This window comes from Pelecanus crispus, chromosome 1, assembly GCF_030463565.1.
Source record: "Pelecanus crispus isolate bPelCri1 chromosome 1, bPelCri1.pri, whole genome shotgun sequence".
NCBI lineage: Eukaryota > Metazoa > Chordata > Aves > Pelecaniformes > Pelecanidae > Pelecanus > Pelecanus crispus.
In genome coordinates, this window is record NC_134643.1 from 137,241,183 (window position 1) to 137,253,416 (window position 12,234).

Consider the following 12,234-nt stretch of genomic DNA (forward strand, 5'->3'; position numbering starts at 1 on the left):
ATTAGCAGTGCCCTGGCCGAGTTTGCATGCCCAGAGCTTGCACAATGCCCATCTGGTGGGCAGTGGTGATTTTTAGTCTCTCATTTGGTGAGAAGAAAAATCCACCAAATTCATTCTTCCTGAGACTCAGGACGGCTGGAAAGGGATAGAAGAGATGGAAAAGAGCAGAATATGCTCTTTAGTATTCAGGGACGCTAGATGGGGATATTTGCTCACTTTGAAACTCTTTGTACCCCATACAGCTTCGCGTGGTGGTGATCTTACTGAGACATTTAGGCAAGGAGCGTACTGTGAGGTGGTGGTAACTCTGGGTTAAAGTTATCCCAAGGAGGGATGGTGACATCCCAAGGGAGGGATTGATCAGAGGGGGTCACATGGGACTCGTGGGGCAATCTACACCTTTTGCTGCCATTTCTCACTCTTTGGTCTCCGTCTCAAACAGGGCTGGCCTGTACAGCCCAGGACATGCTGAGGTCTCTCTTCTAGCTGTGAAACACAGCTCAGCATCATGGCGGTGAGGATGGCCATTGCTCTTCCTCTGCAGGTGGAGGAAAAAGGGACAAATTTTGCCTGTGGAAGAGGGAGAACCAAGACCATGGCATGTTATCTTTGTGGACCTGAAGCATTGCTGCTGCAGGTGTCATTGACGTATTTTTGGGGGCGGGGAAGGGACTTGAAGCTGGTCTTTGTGCTCCTTTCCTTTCCACATGTTTGGCTTGCCAAGCGAACGTCATTCAAAGCAGGAGACTCCTTCCCTGACTCTGAGGTCTTGGCTGCCCATGACACATGACCCAGTGTGAAGCCGGGCTGCTGAGAAGGCTGGCTTACAAGGACAGCACTGCTGCCTTTGCAGGCCCCTGCGGAGCCCCTGGGTTAGGGTAGGCTTCGGGAAGACCCAGAGAAGAGCACAGGCATAAGCACAGGGGATCCACATGTCAGTGGTACCTGGGACAGATTTCAAAGGTGACCATGGGATGCAGGATAGATCTGACATGTTCTGGCTCTGGGGGGTGCTGCAGGCAGTGTTGGTTAATGCTGCTGTGCATGTTTTGAGCATGGTCAGGCTGAAAAAAGGGCTCTAAAGAAAATAAGAAAGCCTTGAACTCTCTTGTTGGGCTGATGAGTAGAAAATGAGCAAAAAAGGTGTGGTGTTGCCACTCTTCAAAATCCATAAAGGATAGGCCATGGTTCTTATTAACATCTGCGAGACAGATGTAATAGAAATAACTTGGTTGGATCAAATGTCTACATTTAGTGAATTAGGAAGCTCTTTGATTTTTTTGTTTTGTTTTGTTTTGCTTGCTTGTTTAAATGCCTGTAGTATGCAATATAGTGGAAATCCTAGAGGAATAGTACCAAATATTTAACTTAATACCTTATGACTTTCCACAGAAGTTAGGAGGGTTCTATGAGAAATTAAGTTAGAGCAAAAGTTTTCTGCTTATATAGAAAATTGAGATCTTTTCCAATTTCCTTTTTGTATTCTAGAAATTTTAGAAAGTTTAGGCTTCACTGTAGTAAAAGGTATAGTTTTTTTCGAAAGCAACAAATACCCTTTTTTTTCCACATAGGTGTACTGGTTTCATTCTACTTCTCTTAAAGTTTGTCTATTGTAGAGAGATATATATACTGCTTAGTAGTTCAGCATTTGAATCCCTTTTGTGTAAAATTAACAGCTGATGTGAAGCCTTTGGCTGAGCTAGTGGAGATTTTGGCCTTTCTCTTTTCTCAGGATCAGAAGGCTGCCTGAGCTAGACTATTTTCTTGGTTTAGTTTCCAACTCTTATTTTTTGTTCTTCTGCTTTTGCTTTGACAGTAGATGTTTAGATGAAAAAAAGGGGGTGGTGGAGGTTTGTGAGCGGCTCCTTTGATGAGGATTTGTGATGTGAAACATTAATTGATATCAACAAGTACAGAGTTAAGCAACTGCTATTATTGAAGTAGGATCTCTTTCTTTTTGTATCAGGTTTTTTTTTTTTTTTTTTCTGAAATAGATGGATTTCTTAAGCTTATTTGGTTTGGATTTTTTTAAGTGGAAACAGAGTTTTCTCTTCAGCAAACTCCAGTCTCCAATCCCTGACTTTAGGCTTGCCTACATTTGGAAATATACCAAAATAGCTATTCCAGAATAAGCTCCCAGGAGGATATTTTAGAACTAGATTAAATTAAATTGGAAATAGGAACTCTTATTTTGGAATAAGAGTGCCCGCTTTGGGATTTATATTGAAATAAACCATCTCGGAATAATTGTAGCTATTTTGGTATATTTCCAAGAGCAGACAAGAGCTTAGCAATGCTCTGAAAGAATTATATTAAAATCTTATGGGTGTGATGGATAATGGAGAAAAATGTCAATACTGAGTTAGAAGAAATTGGAGTGAGCGTGTCTGATGGTGTCATGCACTTGTTCAGTGGGGGTTTCTTTCAGTTTAAGCAAAAGGTCCCACCCTTTGGGCTATGTATATAATTTCTTACTAATATTGTAGTAGCAACCCCACTGTGCTAGGAACAGTCTTACAGACACAGGTCCCACCTCTGCACAACTTGCAGTCTAGAAAGAATCCAATTACTTTGTAATGCTATAGATGTCAGCAGGTCTGTTTTGCAGATAAAATATAGGCTCTCTACTCTTTATAACACTCCTTGTTTATAACACTTGTTTATAACACTCCTTGTTCAGGCAAAACTGCTACTTATGATTTTTTGCTTGAAGGAGAGCGGAAAAGGATAGTTACAAGAAGACAGAAATACAAAACCCACACATTTGTTCCGTATTTGTAGTTATTGTGCCACCCCTCTCTGCTTAGTTTACTATAGATAGCACATGAGTCATTATTTACAATGGCAAATGCAATGTGCTTCATTACAACCTGTGGCAAGGAACTAGTATAGTTGTGAAATGAATATGTCACCCTTATTTACATACATATAATATGTATAGAGAGATAGTTTAAAGTAACACTTTCTCATTCGATAAGGAATGCTCATGGCTGAGAAAGTTTTGCCATCTTTCTGGGTATGTTTTTTTTCTCCTCCTCTTAGGCAGTTTCGTTTGTGCCTTGACTCCCAATGAGTGGAGGTCCCAGGGGCTTTCTCTGCGCAAAGAAAAGGTCACACTCTGTATTTACCCGCATTCTTCCTGAATTTAATCTTCCACGTACTTTCAACACTATTTTGGTCCCATCCTGGAGATCTAAAAAAAGATGTAGAAATTCAGTGGCACAATTTCAAGGTTATCCCACAGGCCAGCAAATCCATAATGTGATTTTTTTCCCCTTTATGGTACATCACAATAAAAGAAGTTGATATAATATGAAAGAGAAAGGCAGTTTCTACTTATCAAATTATCATATCTAACATCAAGCTCGTGCTTGAAAGTAATTTCAGCTAATCCTTTGTAGCAATAAATATCTATTACATTTATCACATTGAATTTGTTTCCCCTTCACTTCATCCAATTACCTTTTCTACGACTGGAAAATATATCAGAGCTGTCTCCACACTTTTTTAATGGATATTACCTCACTATTCTCTTCTTGATCTTTTGTCAAGATGTGCTTTAATTAAAATGGTCATAAAACTTGTCCAGGTTTTTCCTTCAGTATCCAGATAATTGTTACGTTTGCTTTGAAAAGTGAAATACAGCAGTCCCAAGAGCTGGGCTAGGACTGAAATTCTGTGGGCGTACAAACTTCTACGCAGGTAGCTATAATCATAGAATCATAGAATCATAGGATCATTTAGGTTGGAAAAGACCTTTAAGATCATTGAGTCCAACCATTAACCTAACATTACCAAGTCCACCACTAAACCAATTAAGGGTAGAGTAGCAATTTCATGTTTCCTGGCTTGGTGGCTGGATTGTTTATAATGAAAGTAAAAACTAGGAATCATTAAGATTGGAAAGGACCTCCACAGTTTAGGATGTTATAGTCAGAATTCTGTCAGCATTTCTGTTATAAATCTCTTTATCTAGTGGTTTGCTGTTTGGCTACTAAAATTTGCATAGGAAATATGGATATAAATAGCCTCAAGCAGGCAACCTTTTTTTAATTAAAAAGACATATGGTTTCATAGTGTAAAAATGCAGTTGGTGCTGCTCACCAGATAGGTAGCTGCCACTCAATAGCTGCATATGGGAGTGACACTGTATCAGCTTCTTGGATAAAACAGATTTTACCACTGTTTTCTTACAGAGCCTGAGCTGTAGGTTCCTCACACAATGGCATCTCAGGGATTCCTGTTTCTGAAGGCAGTGTGTTCATGTGCACAATGTGGGGATGGTGCTGCTTTCTTATCAATTGTATGTCATGTTTCTTGCAGCTCCTTATCCCCAAACACTTGCAGACTATGGCATTATAGTAGGATGTGTGGGTTGCTTATATACATGGTTCGTATCCAATATGGCCTTTTTTAGCTGGGGTAGTATGGAGAAGATGGATGAAGACAGAACGAACGGAGTGATTCAGAAATCTGTGATTGGTAAAGTGTTGTCATTAAATGGCAGCCTTGGCTGCTTTTCTCCAAACTACTCACCAATCCTGACAGTAACAAAGAAGGTAAAAATCTTTGTGATAGATATCTTGAAGGTATCATTTAGACTTCCTCATGCTAAGTAGTGATGAAAAGAGGGCTGCTGGGCAGAGCTATCCAAACATGTCGCTTCACCACATGTACACAAAGCTATTCTGAAAGCATGTTGAAATAAGGAAAGAAAGCATTGTGGGCTATTTCATCCAAGAAATCTTGAAATAAACATCTACAACATCTTACAAAGGTGCCAGAAAACTAGCTCCTCCTTAAGAGAGGGAAAGGAGTAGATGACCAAAGGCTCAGCCATCGGAGGGTTGTCATCCATCAATGTGAACTTTCTCTCTTCCATAAGGGCAGCCTGAGGAAGCAAGAAAAGGTATAGGAAAAGAGGCCAATTTGTTTGAACCTCTTTATTGCCTCCTCCTCAGTGTATGCCCTTTAAAGGAGGTGATAGAGGAGACTAATTACTGAGGTTAACGTCCTGAAATGCTTCCTTACTGAAGGTTATTATGCGTGGTTGAGGAGAGAGACATCAATACCTGCAATCAGTCACAGATTCACAGGGGAAGATCTGACCTTTTGGATACTGTGGGGCTCAGGCCTCTGATTTCAACAGAGTTAGCTGTTGCCTGAAATCCTCTCTTTTTATTTCAACCATTATGCAAATCTGTGAGTCATTCTCAAAGGGGTTGACCACAACAAAACATTTGCAGCACGAATGCAAGAGAACGTGAATCCTGCATAAGAAGGGATGCATCTCCCCATCTGTTCTGATGTTTACTTAGAAATGTTCAGGTTTTAGGCAGATATTGGCAGGTTCTTTCAGCTGGGAGGACTCCAGGTGGTTACCACTCTGCCCTGGGTTCATTCAGAGCACCGCATCACGGAGGAGCTCTGCTGCTCTGGGATCGTCTGCTGCTGGGAAAGAAGAAAAACTGCCCTAGGCAGGCTCACAGTGCAACAGCCTAAAGGAAGATCTGGTACGTACCGAAAATGTCTATTCCCTTCTGCTCTCCTGATGCTTCATCAATCATGTCACCTGTGTATCGTGATTCTCAGTGTGGAGAAAAATATTTGGAATATTCCAGTTTCCTCTTACAGTGACAGAGTGGTTTGTTAGTGGAAAGAAGAGCCCTTCCAGGGATACTAGTTCCTTAACTCAGGAGCATCACCTGGGAAGAGAGGCCACAGAAGCAAACCCGCTATGGTAAAAGTCTGTGAAGCTCTGCAATTTATACTGATACTTTTTACAGGAAGATAAATATGGATATGTTAATCCACATTATTGTGGTTGCATCAGTTAGGCAAAAAGGCAAAACATGTTCAGAATAATCTAATTTTCATATATGCAGATGCCCAGACCCGCTCTGGGTGCTGGGTGACAGTGTGCTCCACAGCTGTGAAAGCCAGGTTCCTGGAGAGTCGGTGGGACTCTTATGGCCCTGGTTACAAGCAACTGCCACTCATACAAGAAACAAAACCTGCATTCTTGATACAAAAAGCCAGCAGAAAACAAACAAGCCGGACTCCCAACTTTTGAAGCTGTCTTTAGCACACCAAGAAGAAGCAAGAAAAGGACACAAGCACCCCCTTTTTTGTTTCCTCCTCTTTGAACATTTAGAAGCACCAGTAGAGGAAAAGAGCTTAAAGCAGTCAAGAGCAAGCTAGGGTAGTTCAGTCTGCACCTTGTCTTCTTAAACTGCCTTACCTCTAGAGCATCATGCCAATGCATCCTGAAGTGTCTGAGTCAAATGTGTGGCTACTTCAGCTTCAGCATCCTTCACTTTAAAACTACTGAACTGAGCACCTTCACATTGGAATCTGTTTTTCTTCCTCTGGGAGGCCTATGCCACACACTTACTTTGATGTTAGGACACTCAACCATTTTTTCTGTTACAGAAAAGGACAGATTTTAGTTAGAACATGTGAGAAATAGCATTTTCATCTTTTCAAATTTTTCATAAACATAATATTAGATAAGCCACCACTTGGACTGAGGCCAAATGTAAAGCATTAATCATTTTGAAACATTTCAAATATCAGAAAAGTGTAAAATGAAAATTGCATTCAAAGCTTTTTTCCACCCTTTTAAAGGGAATAAGTGTATCTTCAAATGGGAACTTTAGTAGAATTCAATTTTAAATTCAGCAGTCACTAACATTATTATATCCTTTCTGTGGTAAAGCTCAAATGCCTGGCACTGTCTCCATGATTCCCTGGCTGTAGGCAGCATTCACCATGTACTTTTCCAGAGATTAGAGATAGAGGCACTTTCATAATACTGACTTGGTGCATCTTCCTTGTTTCTTTCTTCCTTGAGGGCAAAAACCAGATTATCTTGTTCTGAGGATATCTGACAGTGACTATTCTGTGTCTGGCAGTCACTACAATCTAATTCTGCTGGACTTAATTACCATAATTTATTCCCTGTAGGTGGTTTCCAGAAATAGAAGTAGGTATGATCCTTGCCCTACAAGGCTCACACAAAAGACAGAGAATTAAAAAGACTGGCAGATAGGGAAGAAAAAGTAAAAGGAGCAACGGCTATGGAAAGCACACAGAGAGAGATAAATTAAATCCAAATTACTCCTTTAGTGTGATAGTGAGACTTAATAAGCAAATTTATTAAAGGGAAAAAATATCATTCAACTAAAAGATAGAGATGCACGAATAGCCCTCAGAATAACACACAGACTGGCAGCATCCTAATGGTATAAACTCTACTCCACAATTGAAAAGGCCTTTTTGGCAGTTCAAATCACTTATGTCTCGTGTCGTCCTGTCTGTGTGATCCAGCAAGTAACTCTGTCCTTCCTTAGTCACCCTGTCTCTTTCCTACAGCTGATTTCCAAATGCGTCATTGCCTCCTTTCCTTGTCACGTCTCAGATTATCTTTGGAGACTGTCCTGCTCTCTGCAGGCAGGGAAGAAGCCCTGAGCATGCACCTTGGGGCTCAGACCCCTCAGCAGAGTTTGGGTCGCACTTCGCCCTCCAGGCTTGATGCCCCTGTTGCTTGAGATTTTCTCAGTAGTAAGACAGCCCCTTTGTAAGGTAGGGATGGGGACACTGCAAACCCCAAACCCTCTGCTTCTCTCAAGGCTTTCACATCACTTAGTACTTCAAGGCCATGTGTTTGTCTTCACCCTGTCCCTGTGATATGCGGGCCCCACTGTTGTCCCTCTCTGACAGATGACCAAAACACTTGCTTGAGGTTTGCAGAGAAAACCTGTAGTAGAGCAGGCTTGAGCCTGGCTCTTCCGTCATCTCATGTGAGTGCCCTAAATACTGCAACCTACTTTCTCTCTTTTTAGTCTTCCCACAAAGTGGTGGCTAAATAATCCAGCAATCGTCAATATACATGTAGGGTAGCAATGCCCAGAAATACTTGTGATTGTGTCTCAAAGCTGGCCAGGCTCAGTGGCTCCACCAGCCTTTAGCTTGGCATGGATTGCCTGGAGAGGATGACTCTGCTGATGAAGACTTGCCAGACTGTTCATCACTGACCCCCTTCCACAACAGCCTCTGGGGACCATACAACCCCTTGTGTGAGGGGATGGTGAGATGGGGCTGATGGTCCACTGCTGCCATCCCATGACCATCTTTACCTTGGTGAGCTTCTTTTTCTGGGGTTGAGGGTCCTCACGTGGAGGGGAAGTAGGTGCTGTGTTAGGAAAGAGGTTAGCAAATTAGAGATGCCCCTCGGTGGCAAGTGCCAGGCTCACCATGGCAGTGCCAGGACTGGAGGACATTGTCCGCTGTTGGCACCTCTCGGTGACTGGGCTGGAGGGGAGATTGTGCCTGGCTGAAGTAGCCACATGGAAGAAGGGAGTAGCACAGGCGTGAAGGTACTGTGGTGGCCACCTAACAGTCTTGTCCCCTTCAGCTCTGGGTGCCATCCCCTAGGCTTTGCTGGTTGCTCTTGTGTTTTGCATTTCTACATCCTGAGTGTTTCCTGCTGTTTAGGGGATTTTAGCCTTTACTCATCTTGCTGCTTCCTGTGGGGGTCTGTGGATGTGCCCTCGGTGGTGGTACAGCCACCTGCCCACATCACGCACAGCACAGGACACCCGGTGTCATCAGTGCAGGGAGTCTTGCTGTCTCCCTTGGCCTTTGCAACAGGTTGATTTTGGGGGAAAAGTTTGTATTGTAAGGAAGCTCCAATGGACAGGGAAAAGATATCAGTAAGATAATTTATTGCTCCAATTCTGAATCCCCCCTGCATCCTGTACCCTAATATGTCACTCTGCTCGCAAGTATGTCAGTGGTTGTCTCGTCCCATAAAGCCATGGAGTTTGCCTCTTTCCTTTGCACACAGGAATTTCTGGATGTTAGGTTTACGGTTGGACTCGATGATCTTCAAGGTCTTTTCCCACCTAAATTATTCCATGATTCTATGATAATCTAGGGACATGAAAAGGAACAGTGCTGGTTTTGCTCTTACATTGAGTAGTTTGATTTATTTAGTGCTGTCTTTTGTGTGCTGATTTCGGGAGCAGTCTCCAGGCCTCCATATTAAAATGCTGCTCCCAATGTTTTTTTGTTCTTTGTTGCTTCATGTCTTCCAGGACAGTGAAGCATCCGGCCCAAAGGTACAAGCTGCTACTCCATAGCGAGCATACCAATGAAGGCCAGATGGAAACGTGCCACCTTGTCATTTTCCCTGCGTCCCTCCTGCATACTTAGGAATGCCACGCGAATTATGGCTACAGCGCAATTCATACCCTGTAGTAGTGGGACTTGAGCTGCTGTATTTGAGACGCCAGCTGAGAGCACTGCATCCCGCAGGCAGCCACCTCGCAGGCGCCGAGCAATGGGAAATAATGTGTTCAGCAAACGCATGCTTTCCCTCGCTGTTGACTTAGCATGTGTGTGGGTGTGTATGCTGTAGGTGTCTTGGGCTTGTTAATGAAGCTGAGGATATGAATAATACTTAACTGCTACTGCGTGATGCTTCTGCCACTGCAGCTCACTTGTAGCAGTAGTTGGGTGAGAGAGGGGACGCTATGGATGCACAAAACCTTCATCCTCCTGCCATCTTTACTTTCTACTTCTGTTCCGCCGGGAGTCAAACAATTACAGTGTTTCAATTGGAGGATATTTTGACTAAAGTCTTCCTTTAAGAAACAAAGCAAATCTGTGTGATTAAGTAGACACAATTAAGGAATTAAAAAGTAAAATGGCTTTTTTGGGTATGTTCCATTGATGGTAGTGCTGTTCATTTCTCAGTTCAAGATTATGACTTTCTTAATGCGGCATGTATTGTCTTACAGCTTTTATATGCAAGAAGAATGTTCTTTTATTTATCTTTTAGATAAATAAAACAAGAGCATATTTACATTTGTAGTTCCTTACTGTATGTTTGTCATGATAGAAGACTATAAAACGGCTTTCTGGAGAAAAGAAGACGGCAACCAAAAAATAGCTTTTGAGGAAAAGTAAACAGCAAGGAGAAAGGATGTGATGGGGTGAGATGTGGTGACCTCACCAAAAGAAAAAAGCACCAGGGAGATGGATCTGGCTAAAAGTACAAAGCACAAACACAATGCAGTCTGATTAATCAACTAGTCTGCTTCTTAGGTTTATTAAACATGACAAGAAATTTAATAGAGGGCAAAATCAAGGTATTTGTGAAACAGTAAAGGTGAAACTGCTTGCAGGTTATAACCAGTAATTTTTATGTTGGGTTTCATAAGGATTGCCTGTCTCTGTCCAAAGCAGAACCAAAAAAGAATGGAATAAATATGAAATGGTGCATTGTGATCACAATCCTAGGCTGTTTATATGTATACTTCAAATTAAGGGTTTGGTGTCATGGAAACAGCTTCTTCATTTGGAAAGCTCTGCGGCAGCGTGAGAAGGAAAAGACTGGAGAGAGGGAGATGAAGAGGGAGTGAGGGACTGTGTGAGTGTGGTCATGTAGTCTTCCCAACACCACCAGCTCCCTCCTTTCCCCGGAGAAAATGGAACTAAGAGGAGGGCAGGGCTCCCGGGCTGCTTGCCCTGCCTTGCTCTGCAATAGTACAATTCATTGCCCCTTTGCTCTTTGTTATCTGCCAGAGTGGATGTGGCTTATTTTGTAATTAATTCAAAGTGCAGTTCTACATAATTCTTAAGGGGGTTTTCTGTACTGAAGGAATGTATATAATGTGGATTTGTGTCATGGTTTAACCCCAGCTGGCAACTAAGCACCACAGAGTCCCCCGCCTCAGTGGGATGGGGGGAGAGAATCAGAAGAAAAAAGTAAAACCTGTGGGTTGAGATAAAGACAGTTTAATAGGACAGCAAAAGAAGAGAAAGTAATAATGATAATGATAATGATAAAAGAATATACAAAACCAGTGATGCACAATGCAATTGCTCACCACCCGCCAATGCCCAGCCAGTCCCTGAGCAGCGATCCCTGCCCCCCGGCCAACTCCCCCCAGTTTCTATACTGAGCATGACGTCATATGGTATGGAATAGCCCTTTGGTCAGTTTGGATCAACTATTCTGGCTGTGCCCCCTCCCAGTTTCTTGTGCACCTGGCAGAGCATGGGAAGCTGAAAAGTCCTTGACTAGCATAAGCAGTACTCAGCAACAACTAAAACATCAGCGTGCTATCAACATTCTTCTCCTACTAAATCCAAAACACAGCACTATGCCTGCTACTAGGAAGAAAATTAACTCTATCCCAGCTGAAACCAGGACAGTATGTTATGTACTTTTGTATATGGTTGTCATGGTTTAGCCCCAGCCAGCAACTCAGCACCATGCAGCCGCTTGCTCACTCCCCCTACCCCGATGGGATGGGGGGGAGAATTGGAGGAGTAAGAGTGAGAAACACTCCTGGCTTGAGATAAGAACAGTTTAAGAATTGAAATAAAGTAAAATAGTAATGTTAATAGTAACAGTATAATAATGATAATAATAATAATGATATACAAAGCAAGTGATGCACAATGAAATCGCTCACCACCTGCCGACCGATACCCAGACAGCTCCCGAGCAGTGATCGCTGCTCCCCAGCCAACCCCCCCCCCCCAGTTTCTATACTGAGCATGACGTCATATGGTATGGAATAGCCCTTTGGTCAGTTTAGATCAACTATTCTGGCTGTGCCCCCTCCCAGCTTCTTGTGCACCTGGCAGAGCATGGGAAGCTGAAAAGTCCTTGACTAGCACAAGCAGTACTCAGCAACAACTAAAACATCAGCATGTTATCAACATTCTTCTCATCCTAAATCCAAACCACAGCACTATGCCAGCTACTAGGAAGAAAATTAACTCTATCCCAGCTGAAACCAGGACAATGGTCTTTACCTAAAACCCACAATATTTATTCATTAAAGCAAATGAGTCCAGAATTTATATAAATACTGTTTGTTCAGTTCAGCTTGTGTACATATATGCATAGTATGTTTTGTATAATTTTAGTGCTAAAAAGATGTTTCCTGTTGTTTTGCATCAAAGAAAAGTAGTCATTTGTGTAAAGAGCTTTTAAATTTTACCAGGAGAGAAATCTCTCCAATGAATACAGGATTACAATAGATGGTCAGGAATTAACAACATTGCTTACATTGTCCTAGCTTTGATGCCAATTTATGCACATTTTGTGGGCACAGTTTAGATTACTCAGTAATTGATTACATTAAGCAGTAACATGAGAGCTTTACAGAGACTAAATTAAGGGCATGTACTATATTTCTGCTGTGTTGCTATCAT